We start from the raw sequence: 13,444 nt of genomic DNA, 5'->3' as shown, positions 1-13,444 counted from the left end.
CAATCCTAAGAACAACAACAAAGCTGGAGGCGTTACATCCTCTCATTTCAAACTTTATTGCAAAGTCATCGTAATCAGAACAACATGAAAATACACAGACCGATGGAGCAGAATAGAGAGCCCCAGAACCAAACTTATATACAGTCAACTAACACTTGACAAGGGAGCCAAAAACTGTACTGTGGAAAGGAGAGCCTCTTTATAAGTAATATTGAGAAAACTAGATGAGTACATGTAAGAGAGTGAAATTAGACCCCTGACTTACACCACCCACAACAATTAACTTGAAATGGATTAAAGACTTCAGTGTAAGACCTGAAATTGTACATCTCCTAGAACGAAACTGGAAAGAGCTCCTTGATATTAGTCTTGGCAGTGACTTTCTGAATGTGCCGCAAAAAGCACAAGGGCAAAAACAGAAAGGAGTGAGTGAGCCTCCATCAAATTAAAAGGCTTCTGCACAACAAAAGAAACAATTCAACATAATGAAAAGGCAGCGGACAGTACGGGAGAAAAACATTTGCAAGCTGTCTATCAGATAACTGATCAATATCCAAAAACATATCAGGAACACATACAACTCAAAAGCAAAATAACCAATAAATGAAAAGAGGGCAGAGGACCTAAGTACACATTTTTCTGAAGAAGTCATACCTGTGGCCGATAGGTGTATCAGAAGGTGCTCCACACCAGTAGTAACCAGACATGGAAATCAAAACCGTCGTGAGACGTTACCTAGCATCTAGCAGAATGACGCTTATCAAAAAATGAAGACACAAGTGCTGACAAGGGTGTGGAGAAAGGGCGTACACTTTTGCTAGGAATGCAAGCTGGGACAGCCACTATGGAAAACAGTATGGGGGTTCTTCGGAAACTTAAAAATAAGATTTCTATGTGATCTAGCCATCTGACTTCTGGATATGCGTCCAAAGGAAACGACATCAGTTTCTCAAGGAGCCATCTCCCCCGCCCGTGTTCACTGTGGCAGCATCCACAATACCACAGATAGGAAATAGCCTCGGTGACCACCTACAGGTGATGGATGGAGGGTTGCAGTTCGTCCCAGTGATAGGAGTCCTTCTGCATTCCCCTCGTATCCTTCCCACGAGCAAAAAAGGGACCTGTCTGTCACATGGCAAGACCTCGCTGAGGCCCCTTTGCCCTTTGGAGTGAAAAGTGCAGCCTGGCGGGGGACGGGCGGCAGTGTAAAATAGAGAATCTGTGCAAATTACTCCTAAATAGAGCATTCAGTTTGGAAAGGATGCAGCCTGTGCTTCAGATGTTTTCTGCAGAAATAAATGCCACTGCCTCATCGTCATGGCAACCGTTTTGGCATTCCCATGTGAACTGGGGTCTGCCTAAGGCATTCTACGGAGTTTTGTGTCATCTCCAAAAGGTTTGTGCCAGTGTGCCTATCTTCCTGCCCCTGGCAATTTAGGGCCATTGAATGTCTCTTCAGCTGCTAACATCAACTTCCCAATGCTGGTCAATTAAGAGGCGACCAAACAAAAGAAAAAGCACCCACAATGGGTTTCACTAGTTCAATACCTGGAAGAGGCTATTAGTCAATGTTTTTATTTGCTACCGAGAGCACATTGTATAGGTTGGGGTAATAGCAGGTTGTATAACTGAAGCATCAACATTCCAAATTTCCCCCCACATTAAGTAATCTTAAGAGCTCCACAGTGTTCGTTCACCTTCCAAGCCACCATTCAGAACGCTGTCATCCTTCTATTTTGCAAAACTACTCTCCTCTCTGGCCTTGACGTCCTCTCGTTCAACCACTAGATGAGGAAAAAGCACAGAGGAACTCTCGGTAGAAGTCTTTTTCGGAGCAAGTGTGGAAGGGGAGCGTCTGCTCGCGCTCCAAGTTCGAGGAGTTCCAACCCAGCCATATGGCCCCGCAGCGCTGATGGAGCAGCTGGGAACTAAAGTACAGCTGTAAGTACAGGGAACAGAAGCAGATCTGGAGAATGGCTGAGTAGCCTCTGCCATACTCTTAAAAGTTAGGGACAAAATGGTTCCTTTTATGTAATGCATATTTTAACACAATGCCCACAAAATATTAGGGGAATAGGATCTCCAGGTACAGCGAATCTCTGATTTATTGAAATTTACTAAAAATATTTCTGATGGTCCCACTCTCGTTGTTGAAACCGACATCCAGTGCATTGATTTTCCTGTCTTATTTAGCATAACATGGTTTGTAACTTCTGAAATTCAGATTGAGGTTTCAGAGGCTGATGAAAACTTTAGTCACAAAACAAAAAGCAACCATTATCCAATATTGAAATGGTAAAGTAAAACATTTGATTTGGGGAACTTACAATAGATTATATAATGCTACATGAACAAAATCTGCAATTGTGTTGCATTAAGTAAAGACGGATGCCAATATTTTTTTTAAGTTAAACTTAGTTCCTTAATTAATATTGAACACTAAAAGATCATTAACTTGGACACATTGAGAACTTAAGGTAGTTAGGATACAGGTCATCAAAATTTCACTTTTATACCACGGTACTGAACATCAGACTTACATGTGGGGGAAAAGGGGAAAATTGAGAAAGAATTGGATTTTCTTCTCTGCAATACAACCGCAGATACTTTTCCTTCAACATCAGTTAAAGTTATACTAATTATAAACGGTTCTTTTTTTATTTAATTCTTGTTCGAGTACAGTTTTCTGTCTTATATTCCCAGCCCCGCCCCCCACAGTGCTCCCCACCTCCCTCCCATTTCCGCCCCCCACCTTAGTTGTTGTCCATGTGTCCTTTATACTTGTGCATGTGACAGGGATGGACTCACATATAAATGGTTCCTATATGACTCTTCTCAATACCTATCATTCCACTTATTTCTCCAACCAATATTTATCGAGTGCCTATTATATTCAGGCACTCTCTCAGACAATGGGAACACAGAGATAAACAAATAGATGAATCCCTGACCTTGTGGAGTTTATATTCTATGCAGGCAGAATAATATTAAACCAGGGGGAAAACAGTTTATTAACAGCCACGTAATATTGATTGCAAAGGACACAGCCTGTCGTGAACCACCCCGTTCTTGAGACAGCAGGTCTCTATTTCCACTACTTCTCCCCGCCCATCCCTTAGTTTGCCTTGCACAGGGTGGTTTACACATTTCAGTTGCACTAAAACGTCTCAGGCCAACAGTGACCCCCATTTCAAAGTATACTGGGCAATATTAACCCGTATTGTAGTGATTTTTTTTTTTTTTTTGCTGTACTTGACAAGTGTGAGCACACCCTCTTCTTTGAGCTTCTGAAACATTTATTCTCTTTTTCAGTGGCACTGGGACTTCAGCAACACTGACTTGCAGTGTGCTGTGGTAGCTCCTCTCTCCAGTGCAATTCTTCAAATATCCATCACTCTGAGGATTCCGTTCTGTACCCTATGTTCTTCTGATCCTTTTCACTCTCTCCATCCTATATTTTCAGATACAATTTATGATCTACTCATGTTTTGTTGACTCTCAACTTTTTATCATCAGTTTTCACATCTCTACTAAGTCCTGAATGTGTGCTCACAAATTCATACCCTTCACTCACTTTAAACTTACTTAAGCCCCAACTCACCTAAGTGATCCTGCCTTATATGCACAGTTCCACCATTTACTAATAAACTCACTAAAAAAAGCAGCACCCATTTTCCAAAATCCACATCTTATTTGCTGATAAACATCACTGATTTTCTGTCTTAAATATCACCAAGACTCTTCCCTGCTTTTCAGGATCCCAGGAGTATCACTGTCCCTCCATCTCTCCGAGATCATTCCAACAACCTCTTGATTGCCCTAGCCCTCAGGGGTTTTTGCTTTCAAGATAAATTCCAAACTCTCTGAAACAGTAGACACACTTGAAAATTTGGCCAAAACTTGTCTTGTTTTCCCCCCAGGTACAAGCTGAACCAGTTTGTGTTTGCTTTGTGATTAGAACGTCAGTATTAACATTAGAGCGAAGCTCTTTCCACCATGAAGGCTTCCTTGCTCGTCTCTTGTAGCAGAGCTGGTCCTCTCTTGCTCTTGGGACCATGGCTTTGTGTGCGTTCTCGTTTCGTATCACTTGAGGCATTGCAATGTGATAGGTTTGTCCATGTGTCTCTGCCACCTTGCGATTTGGGGGCGTGGAAACATATTTCATTCATATTTCTGTCCTGGGTACCCAGTACAGCCTAGGCTTACAATAGGTGTCTAATATTTAATGAGAATGAGAAAGCGTAGGTGAACAAATAAATTATTAAAGATGTGGGCAGTTGTCTTAATGATCTGTGGTCTAATGAACAAAATAAGCTAACAAACAAAATAGAAATAGGGTCATTGATACAGAGAACAGACCGATAGCTGTTGAAGGGAGGGAGTTTGGGTGACTCGGTGAAAAAGGTGAAGGGATTAAGCAAAACAAAACAAAAGCCTCATGGACACAGACAACAGCATGGTGATTACCACAGGGGTGGGGGGGAAGGGTTCGGGAAAGTAGAGCAGGCAAAAAGCAGATGGATGCTAGTGGGAGGAGACTTGACTTGGGCTGCTGAACACGCATGCAATACACAGGTGATGTGTTATACAATTGTACACCTGTCACCTGTATGTTTTAATTGACCAATGTCACCCCAATACATCCAATAGATATATTTTAATTTAAAATAATTTTGACTCCATAGTTGATCTAGACTTAAACTTGAAAGCAACTCCAAAATGCAGAATATGTTTTCAATTCTTTCTAGATTTTAATATTTCAAAACTTACAAAACCACTCTTCTATTATTTAGAAATCCCGTCTCAGTACATTATAGAAATATTCTGCTAGATAAAGTCATAAGCCGCATGCTAGGGACAATTAATGAGAATAAAATGATAGCTTATCATATCATTGCTGAGAGTCAAAGCAACCACCAACTTTTGTAAAAAGCAATATGTCAATATAGCTCAGCAGCCTTTTAAAAGTTCATGCCAATTTATCCAATAATTTTGTATCAGGGAATCTATACCCTAAGGAACCTCAGACTGCATAGAGATACTTCGGTAAAAGAATATTTGCCACAGTATAACTGTGTCTGCAGGTCTGATGACAGACAATTGGGGCACAAATAAATAAAGATGAATTTCTAACAGATAATATTGTGTGCTCATTTAAATTAATATTTTAAGGGGAGTAAGTAATATAAATAAATAACAAGAAATGCAATATCATTAAAAATACACAGAGTGAGACCCCATGTCTGTTTTTAAAAATGTAGAGAGCACATTGCATTGAAAATATATGCATGGAAATAGGCTACAGGAATATATACCAGAATACATGGGACTGGGCAAAAGGAAGTTAACAGTTGTGAGTACGTGAAACACAGTTTATTCTTGTCTTATTGTGTATTAATTATTGTATTATTTTCCATATGAACTACTGTAAACCTACTTTTGTCTACCCCATATATAATGATTCAGTGTTCTTAGATAATCGTGTGTTATCTTCAACATTATGTTGATTTTATAATCTGAAAAAAATAGCCCATAAGTAAACGTTTGTACCCTGAGCCACAATTTGCCCTAGATGTAGCCTGTGTATTAGGAGGCTAGTTACTTATTGTCTGAACAGAAACCAGGAGCTTGGCAAACAAGACACCTCACTCAGTATTTTAAAAATAGGAGATCGAAGGTGTTAATTAGTCAGTATTTGGAACCAGAGTACAAGTGTTAAAATAAAGAGAGGTAATGGAACCCAAGGAGATATAAAGAAACTAGAGCTGTAATGTATTAAGAGCACAAAGAAACAAAAACTACGATTTGACATTGAGAGAGAACTTGACTGGGCAAGACTAACAAGACTGAATGACCCACAGTTCAGCTCCCAGGGAAGACAGAGAGAGCTTGGTCTGTTTCTCATAGTTTCTCTGATTCCCACGGCATAGTGATCTCTGGCACTTCAATCCCCATGACGTTGTATATCTCATTATAATAAATTCCTTCTCCCTTCTTTCTGGAGATCATGAGTGTCCCTATTGCAACCAAAATAATCCTAAATAAAATGAAGCTCTTCCCGTTCATATAGGCAGGATCTAGGCCTACTGGTTGTTACAGGATGTAACAATTCCTTACCTTTGTTGATTTCACCCATTGCTATTAATTTCACTTGTCACATAGGACCCATTATCTTTATAGCAAATGGGATGTTTGACCGAGCAGTACAACTGTTTCTGTATCATCATCCTTGACAAAGGGCATGACCTATGTATGCCACTCTCCACTGGTCTCTATTTCATTCATGTGCTTATTCATCCAGCAAGCTCTTACCCAGTGCCTATTCTCCCAGTGCTAAGCTAGGCTCTAGGGATGCAGTGATCAATGGAACAAGCCTTGTTTCTGCTCTTGCAGGACTTAGAGTCCATTGCAGGGAAGTACATTCGAGGAGTCACACTGAGTGAAGGCTGTGTTAAACCTCACTCAGTCCGTTGGAGAAGTTAGATATTCTTTGAATGTTTCAAAAACAATTTACTGTTATATTTTTCACCATAAGTGAATTAGTGGGAAGCATTTCCAGTCTCAACTGGGTTTTTATGACTTTTGAATACAGTGTTTGGCCGCTCTTAGTGTTCTTAAGTCACTGCTGAAGAATTTCCATCTTGTTGTTCGTGAGAATCAGAGAAACATGGTACATAAACTTGAACTGGCATTGGGATGCTGCACGGAGAGCTCACGGGGCCAGGTTCAGGGTGGTGCTTCCTACGGTAGCGCCATGTGAATGTTTTCAAATGGAGATGAGTCTGGGATTGTGGTTTTGTTGTTTGTTTGTTTGTTAGGTTGGTTGGTTGATTTTAGGTTTTGTGCTAAAGATTATTTAAAAATTTCTCATCAGGTCTCATCCAAATTTTGGAAACAGAGTCAATTTAAAAAGTGATTTATATCACTAGGGTGCTGGTTAACTATTGTGGTACATTTGTAGTATGGCCTATTGTGAGGCAATGAAACAACTAAGAATAAGGGAGCTGTATGATGGCGTGAAAAATGTTCAAGGTATGTAGTGAGCATTGTCAATTGTCTACTTAGCACCTGTACCTTCCTTTCATCTCCTTAGCAGGATCCACAGGAATCCTCAGGAATTCATGCTTCTTCCATGAATCCCACGTGTCTCCGTGGATGGTGCCCCCACTCAAGACCCTCCAAACTCTCTTTCCTCGTCAGTGGTTGGCTCAGGAATGTGACCCCATCCAGCCCTCTGTGCTGTGGGAAGTCTGCTAGGGAGCCTTCCTTTTCCCTTCTGATATAGTTTCTGCAAACAGCTCTGACTTCCTTAGGATGTTGTTGTATCTGGATGTAAGACCCACAACTGCTGAAGCCATCACACTAAAAGCTCAATGCACAGAGGGGGCGAAGGTCAACATGGAATCACAGGAGACATAGCCAGAGTCTCTGGATTAAGTCAGCCTCTAGGCCTGTGTTTGTCTGGTCTTTCAGTAAGGTAAGCTGAAAAGTGGCCTTGGTGCTCAAGCTAGCACCTTTTTAAATACAGTAGGCCTCATGCTTCCTGTGGTTTCAGTTACCCGCTGCCGACTGTGGGCTGAACATATTAAACGGAAAATGCCAGAAATAAACAATTCATAAGTTTTAAATTGCATGCCATTCTGAGTGGTGTGATGAAATCTTTGTCATCCAGTTCCATCCTGCCCGGAACAGGAAGCATCCCTCTGTCCAGTGGACTCATACTGTACACTCTCCCTGCCCGGGGGTCACTTAGTAGCTGTCTTGGTTATCAGACTGGCTGTCGAGGTATCACAGTTCAAGTCACCCCAAAGCACAAGAGGAGTGATGCTGGCAATTCAGATATGCCAAAGAGGAGTGATGGCGTGCTTCCTTTAAGTGAAATCATACATATGTTCAGGTTTTTAAGAAAAGGTGTATATAGGGCTTGGTATTATCCGCTGGGAGTCTTGGAATGAATTCCCTATGGACAAGAAGAGACTGTATAGCTCGTTACATCCAAAGTCATCCTAAGACTTTGCGTGTTTATGTAGACGTTAAGGAGTGCATCATTTCAGTGGCAAAAGATTAAAAGAACACACATCAGTATAGAATAATAAAAAAAGCGGGTTTGAGAGAAGAGAAAGGAGTCACTTTTTATTCTACATACTTCTTTATGGATACATAATGGATATTTAACACTAATGCATTTAAAACATAAAATGGAAATACTAAAAATATTTCCAATAGTATGCTCTTTTGTTGTTCCCTAATTTCTGATGATTTCCAGTAAAACCACTACTGGATTTATCATAGTGATTCGATAGAGAAGTCATAGAGGAATATTTCAAATTTTAAACGCGGGCAGGAAGGTGTATTGCAAAGAAGACAAGAGCTATTGTCGGGAGTTGGGGGTTTCTCTCCTGCTTCTGGTACTCGTTTGGGTACCTGGCCGCAGGGAAAGAACCAGGGAATAGAACCATTCTGGGCCTGGTGTCCCTGGTCAGTATAGAGAGAAGAGAAATCCAGACATCTATGTTAAAGACTTTATACCCTTCTCTGGTCTTTTATTCCTAACTTATATCCACAAATAAACTTGGTTAGGTTGGATACTAGCTAAAGGCAAGGAAAGGGGCCAGAGGAGTCGGCAATGTCTATTTTCAGTGATTCCAGAATTGCTGCTATATCTGGTGGCAGGTAAGGGATGGGGAGAGAGAAAAGGCACAGGGAAACGTCATTTATTTCATCCATTCACTTATTCGCAGGCTAATGTTTAGCCATAGTCACTCAAATAAAAACTTCAAAAGAACTGAATGTTTATTACTTTATTTTTCTGGTCTGTAGTTTTATAATTGCACCTTCATGGTGCTTCCTTTCACTGAATCAAAAGTGCATTCACTTTATTCTTTAAGTATTAACCCACTTTTTCCTTTTATTTGGCTTTTTTTCTCTTTTATTCCAGGTTTTGAGTCAAAAAGAGAGAGTGGGTCTTGGGAATATCCATCAATCTTTTGGCAATCAACAGAGTTTTTTAGTTACTTATCATGGTCTTGCTCAGGAAAAGTTTAGCTTTTCTTATATAAATATATATATTTATATTTTATTAATTATCCAAATAATCCAAATCCAAATAATCCAAATAATCATTTACTATGATGTAATTGCCTTCTTTGCTGGCTATTTATTCTTTAAAAAATAATTGGTGCTAAAGATTTCTTACAAACTATTTTATAATCATTGAATGTGGCTCAATATAAATTCTCTTAGGAACCAACAATTCCTGAGAAATAGTTACAGGGAATAAAGTCCTCCATGAACAGATGATACGTGAGTCTAAGACACTAATTATTCTTCCTAATTAGTTAGCTAATTATATGGCCGGTCAGCCCAGATTTCATCAAAAAAATAAGACTCACTCTATCCTTTCCCCTCCCCCTTTCTGGCCTTTTCAGCATCATTCAATTTATTTCCTGGCAGAAAAATGTTGAAGTTAAAACACAGCCACATAATTGCAAGCAGTATTAATATGTGTTTCAGGTGAGACAATCTAACTATTGCAGTTTACAACATTTCTGTTTTTTTTCCATCTTCACTGGAGGACATTTTTTCATTGCTTTTAGAAAGAGAGGAAGAGAGAGAGAGAGAGAGATACCATTGATGTGAGAGAGAAACATCGATTGGTTGTCTTCTTGTATGCACCCCAATCGGTGATCATACCTACAATCTGGGTATGTGCCCTGACTGGCAATCAAACCTACCTCGGCCTTTCTGTTTGTGGGACGGCAGTCCAACCAATTGATCCACACTAGCCAGGGGTACAATACTTCTGTCTTCACAGTGAGCACTTGTCTCCTCTAGTAGTGGGGCTGCCGGGCTGGGGAGATGGTAGGAATCCACTCTATCATCTGGACTCCCACAGAGTTGCCAGATAATGTAGTGTGGTCATATGAACTGGTGAAAGTGATTGACGGAAACACACCGTAAATAGGGAAATGCTCTGATGTCCTTTTACAGCCTGCCCCACACAGAGCACATACAGGGCAGGGGAGCGCTGTACCCTAAAAAAGGGCAAATTGGACCACATCCTCAGGTGTCCATCACGGTGCCCTGCCAATCATACCACGAGAGTACTGTCGATAACCCTGTTGAGAAGCTTGGTCTTACTGTTATCAAGGTAACAGGCATGGGGTGAAGAAGGATTACATGATTCTGGGTATTCCCAATTGATTTTTAAAATACTTATAAGAAGGCTCATTGGGTCATATAATAGAGAATCACAAATATTACTGTGAATCCTGAGTATCTGTAGCATTTCATCCTCAGCAAGCTGAGGCTCTGTATCTGTGGTCCTTCTTATGCGAATTAGCCAGATTGACATCTCTTGACTCTCCTTGCTACTAGAAGCAATTAGGAATGCAAGCAGGACTCACGAAGTAGTTGTGGAACGTAAGGACCATTTTGTACGCTACTTTATTTTCTAAGCCATAAAAAAATAGTCATCTGACTTTTGTGACAATTAACAAAAGGTTTGCCCTAGACTCGGTTAAATGGAAACTTCATTGAACCAGATGCCAGTTCTTAGCACTGTTCAGGCGTGTGTGTCTGTGCCGGCACCAAACTGGGGTCATTCAGCAGGACTCCTCAAAACACACATTTTCAGCCTTTGTTTGCTTTCTTTTGATGACTCTCAGTGAGGACTGGCTTTTAACCACCATGTTCTGTGTGAAGGAAATTCTTAAATAGTAATGCTATGTGCAATGCTAATTCTTTTGGAAGGTTAAAAAAACCTCAATGTGCCTTATATAACATGATCTATTTATACTCTGTCACTAAGGAGAGTCAGCTGCATTTATGTTTGGGTGAACAGAGCAATTTATTGTACCTTTTCATGCGGTTGATCAGTACCGGTTTACCCAGCTCATTGAAAGTGCTGGGTTAGGTCATGAGAATTGTCCAGATGCATTCAGATGTTTGGAATGGAACCATTTAACCTAAAAATACTGAACATAAGAATTCCATGAACAGAGAAATTTAAGCATCAGCGTTTCTGTACCTGCCTCTGTTATCAATTATAATACTAAGTTCCATCGGAGGATATTATACATGACAACAGTTACTAAGAGACTGTTGCAGTTTCAGTCCCAAATTGGATGCTGTCAAGCCTCCGTCAGTATTTGCAGCACCTGGTAGTGACTAGTAACACGATGTAAGTTTTTTAACCAATGAGGGGCTCTTTAGCTGACTATAAACTCTCAAATTGTTACCATAATACAAAGTTCAGGCTGGTAGAGGAGGCATACCCTGGATTGCATGGCTTCTGAAAAATCTGGCTATGATTTCACGAAACTGTTGTCTCCTTCATTTATGCGTGGATATCCCTGTGATAAAACAAATGCTCAGACCTCACATATTTGCCATCCCTTCTCTTGGCCTCTTTTAATTCTTGTATCTGCACTTATTACTTGTGTGATGTTGAGCATATATTTTCTTCTGCTTTAATTTTCCTCTGAATAGAGAGCTCACGGAGTGCTGTGCTGCATGGAACACATTACATGCCGTATTTTAGTGAATCACTATAGCGACCTAGTATATAGCAGGGACCATTGTGATATGCATCCGCGGATGCGGACAGCGCGGTTTGGGAAGTTAAGCGACCGGCCTAAAGTGATGCAGCATGTAAGTGATGGAGGGATGACTTGGGTCCTGACTTCAGCTTCCAGGTGGTTACTGCCCATCCTCCTGTCCTGATTTTTGGTCTCTCCCTCCCCTATTTGACAGAACAACCCAGGTGTTGGGAGTTCAAAGTGAGAATAAAGAGAAGTTAGTGTCTAATAGAAGTAACTGACAGGAATTAAAATTATTTTAGAATTAGACTTGATTTAACACTTCCTGATTTTTGTCTCTCCTACATCCATGTAGACAGAAGGGAGCCACTATTAAATACATATGAAAACCATGTTTCTCCACCATCTAGCCGCAAAGACAGGAAACCAGGCACACTGGAGAAGATTCCCACCTTAGTCAAACATTTCTAACAAACAGGAACGTTCTTTGAAGATTTGTTATTAATTCTTTTGAGTCCCTTTTTATATTGTTTCATATCTCACTAATGGGCTTACTTTAATTCAGTTTTATTTGTTCTTTGCTTATTTTATTGCAGCAAAAAGATGCCATTCGTAACCCCACAAATTACATCCCCTTTTATGTTTGTGGCATGTGGGAGTTTTTTTTATTTTTATTTTTGTAAACCTTTCAAAGCAAGGTGTAATAAAAAACAGCCTGTAATTCAAGAAACTAATACAGAGAAAAAAGTGCTTTGAAGAATGGCAACACAAACAAATGCAGAATAAATCAGCAAAATGCACTGTCATAAGCACACACTTTAAAGCTGTTAAAATATACATTTTGTTAAATCTTCACATTAGTATCTTGGGAGTGACAGATGATTTTAAATTTACTATATTTTCCAAGGTAGAATGACATTCAGGTTTATGTTTTTCTTCTTTTTTCCTTTTTGCATTTTTCTCCAGATATGATAATATTTCTGTCTTTTGTAATAGTACTTTGATCTCTATCAGTCAAACTAAGGAATAAAATCAATTTGACATGAGCTAAATACTGAGAAATTATTTAAATCATACAACTTAAGTATAATTCAGAGATTCAGTCAGACTAAAATAATAGATTTGCTAAAATAACTATATTCATCTTTTCCAAACAATCTGAAAAAAATGACAGATTTATAAGTTGGAAAGACAAAAAACCTGGCTCTAAACTTTCTTACCATTTCAAAGTTCATGCATTCATAAGACTTTCTCTGTAGTATAAACATTATTTTTTGCAGGGAGCCCAGTATGGAAATTATACAAAAAGGGGTGTGAAGAGTCAGGATATAAAGCGTCTGCATATATTTGCATCACTTACACATCCAAAAGAATTTCACTCACCGGCCAAATTTAGCTTAACAGAGGAAAGCATTTTGGTTCACCCTCCAAATTCTAACGGCTACATGTGCCTGGCTGGGAGAGCCTGTCTCATCCACTCCCGTCAGCGCTTTTGCTTCTTCTGTGCACATACTGCCATGCGTTGCACAAATTTGGGGGAGGTATTTGCTTAGTGCCTATTTTCTTCCACTCGTCTGGTGAATTTCACAAGGGCAAAACCACTGTCACCCCCCGCCCCCCCTCCCCGTGTCTCCCAGTGCCTCGTTCAGTGCTGTACCTTTTGTGGGTATCCAATACATAGTTTTAAATAATGAAATGAATACCTTGACTGTCTCCTTAAACTTATTAAGAGAAACCAAAAGCCTAATTTAATGCTTTTATTCCGATGTTCTTCTGGTTCCGTGAGTCTGGCCCATTTTGATCACTGGGAATATAAATAACATGGTTCAAAGTCGCCTGAACTGAGCCAGGGTGTTGGAGCTCCTGACTCATGGTGGACAGGAGTTTGGGTTTGGAATAGATTC

The sequence above is a fragment of the Sturnira hondurensis genome, unplaced genomic scaffold (genome assembly GCF_014824575.4).
Source record: "Sturnira hondurensis isolate 20B ecotype Veracruz unplaced genomic scaffold, ASM1482457v3 Scaffold0000022, whole genome shotgun sequence".
Taxonomy (NCBI): domain Eukaryota; kingdom Metazoa; phylum Chordata; class Mammalia; order Chiroptera; family Phyllostomidae; genus Sturnira; species Sturnira hondurensis.
This window is presented reverse-complemented; position numbering follows the sequence as displayed.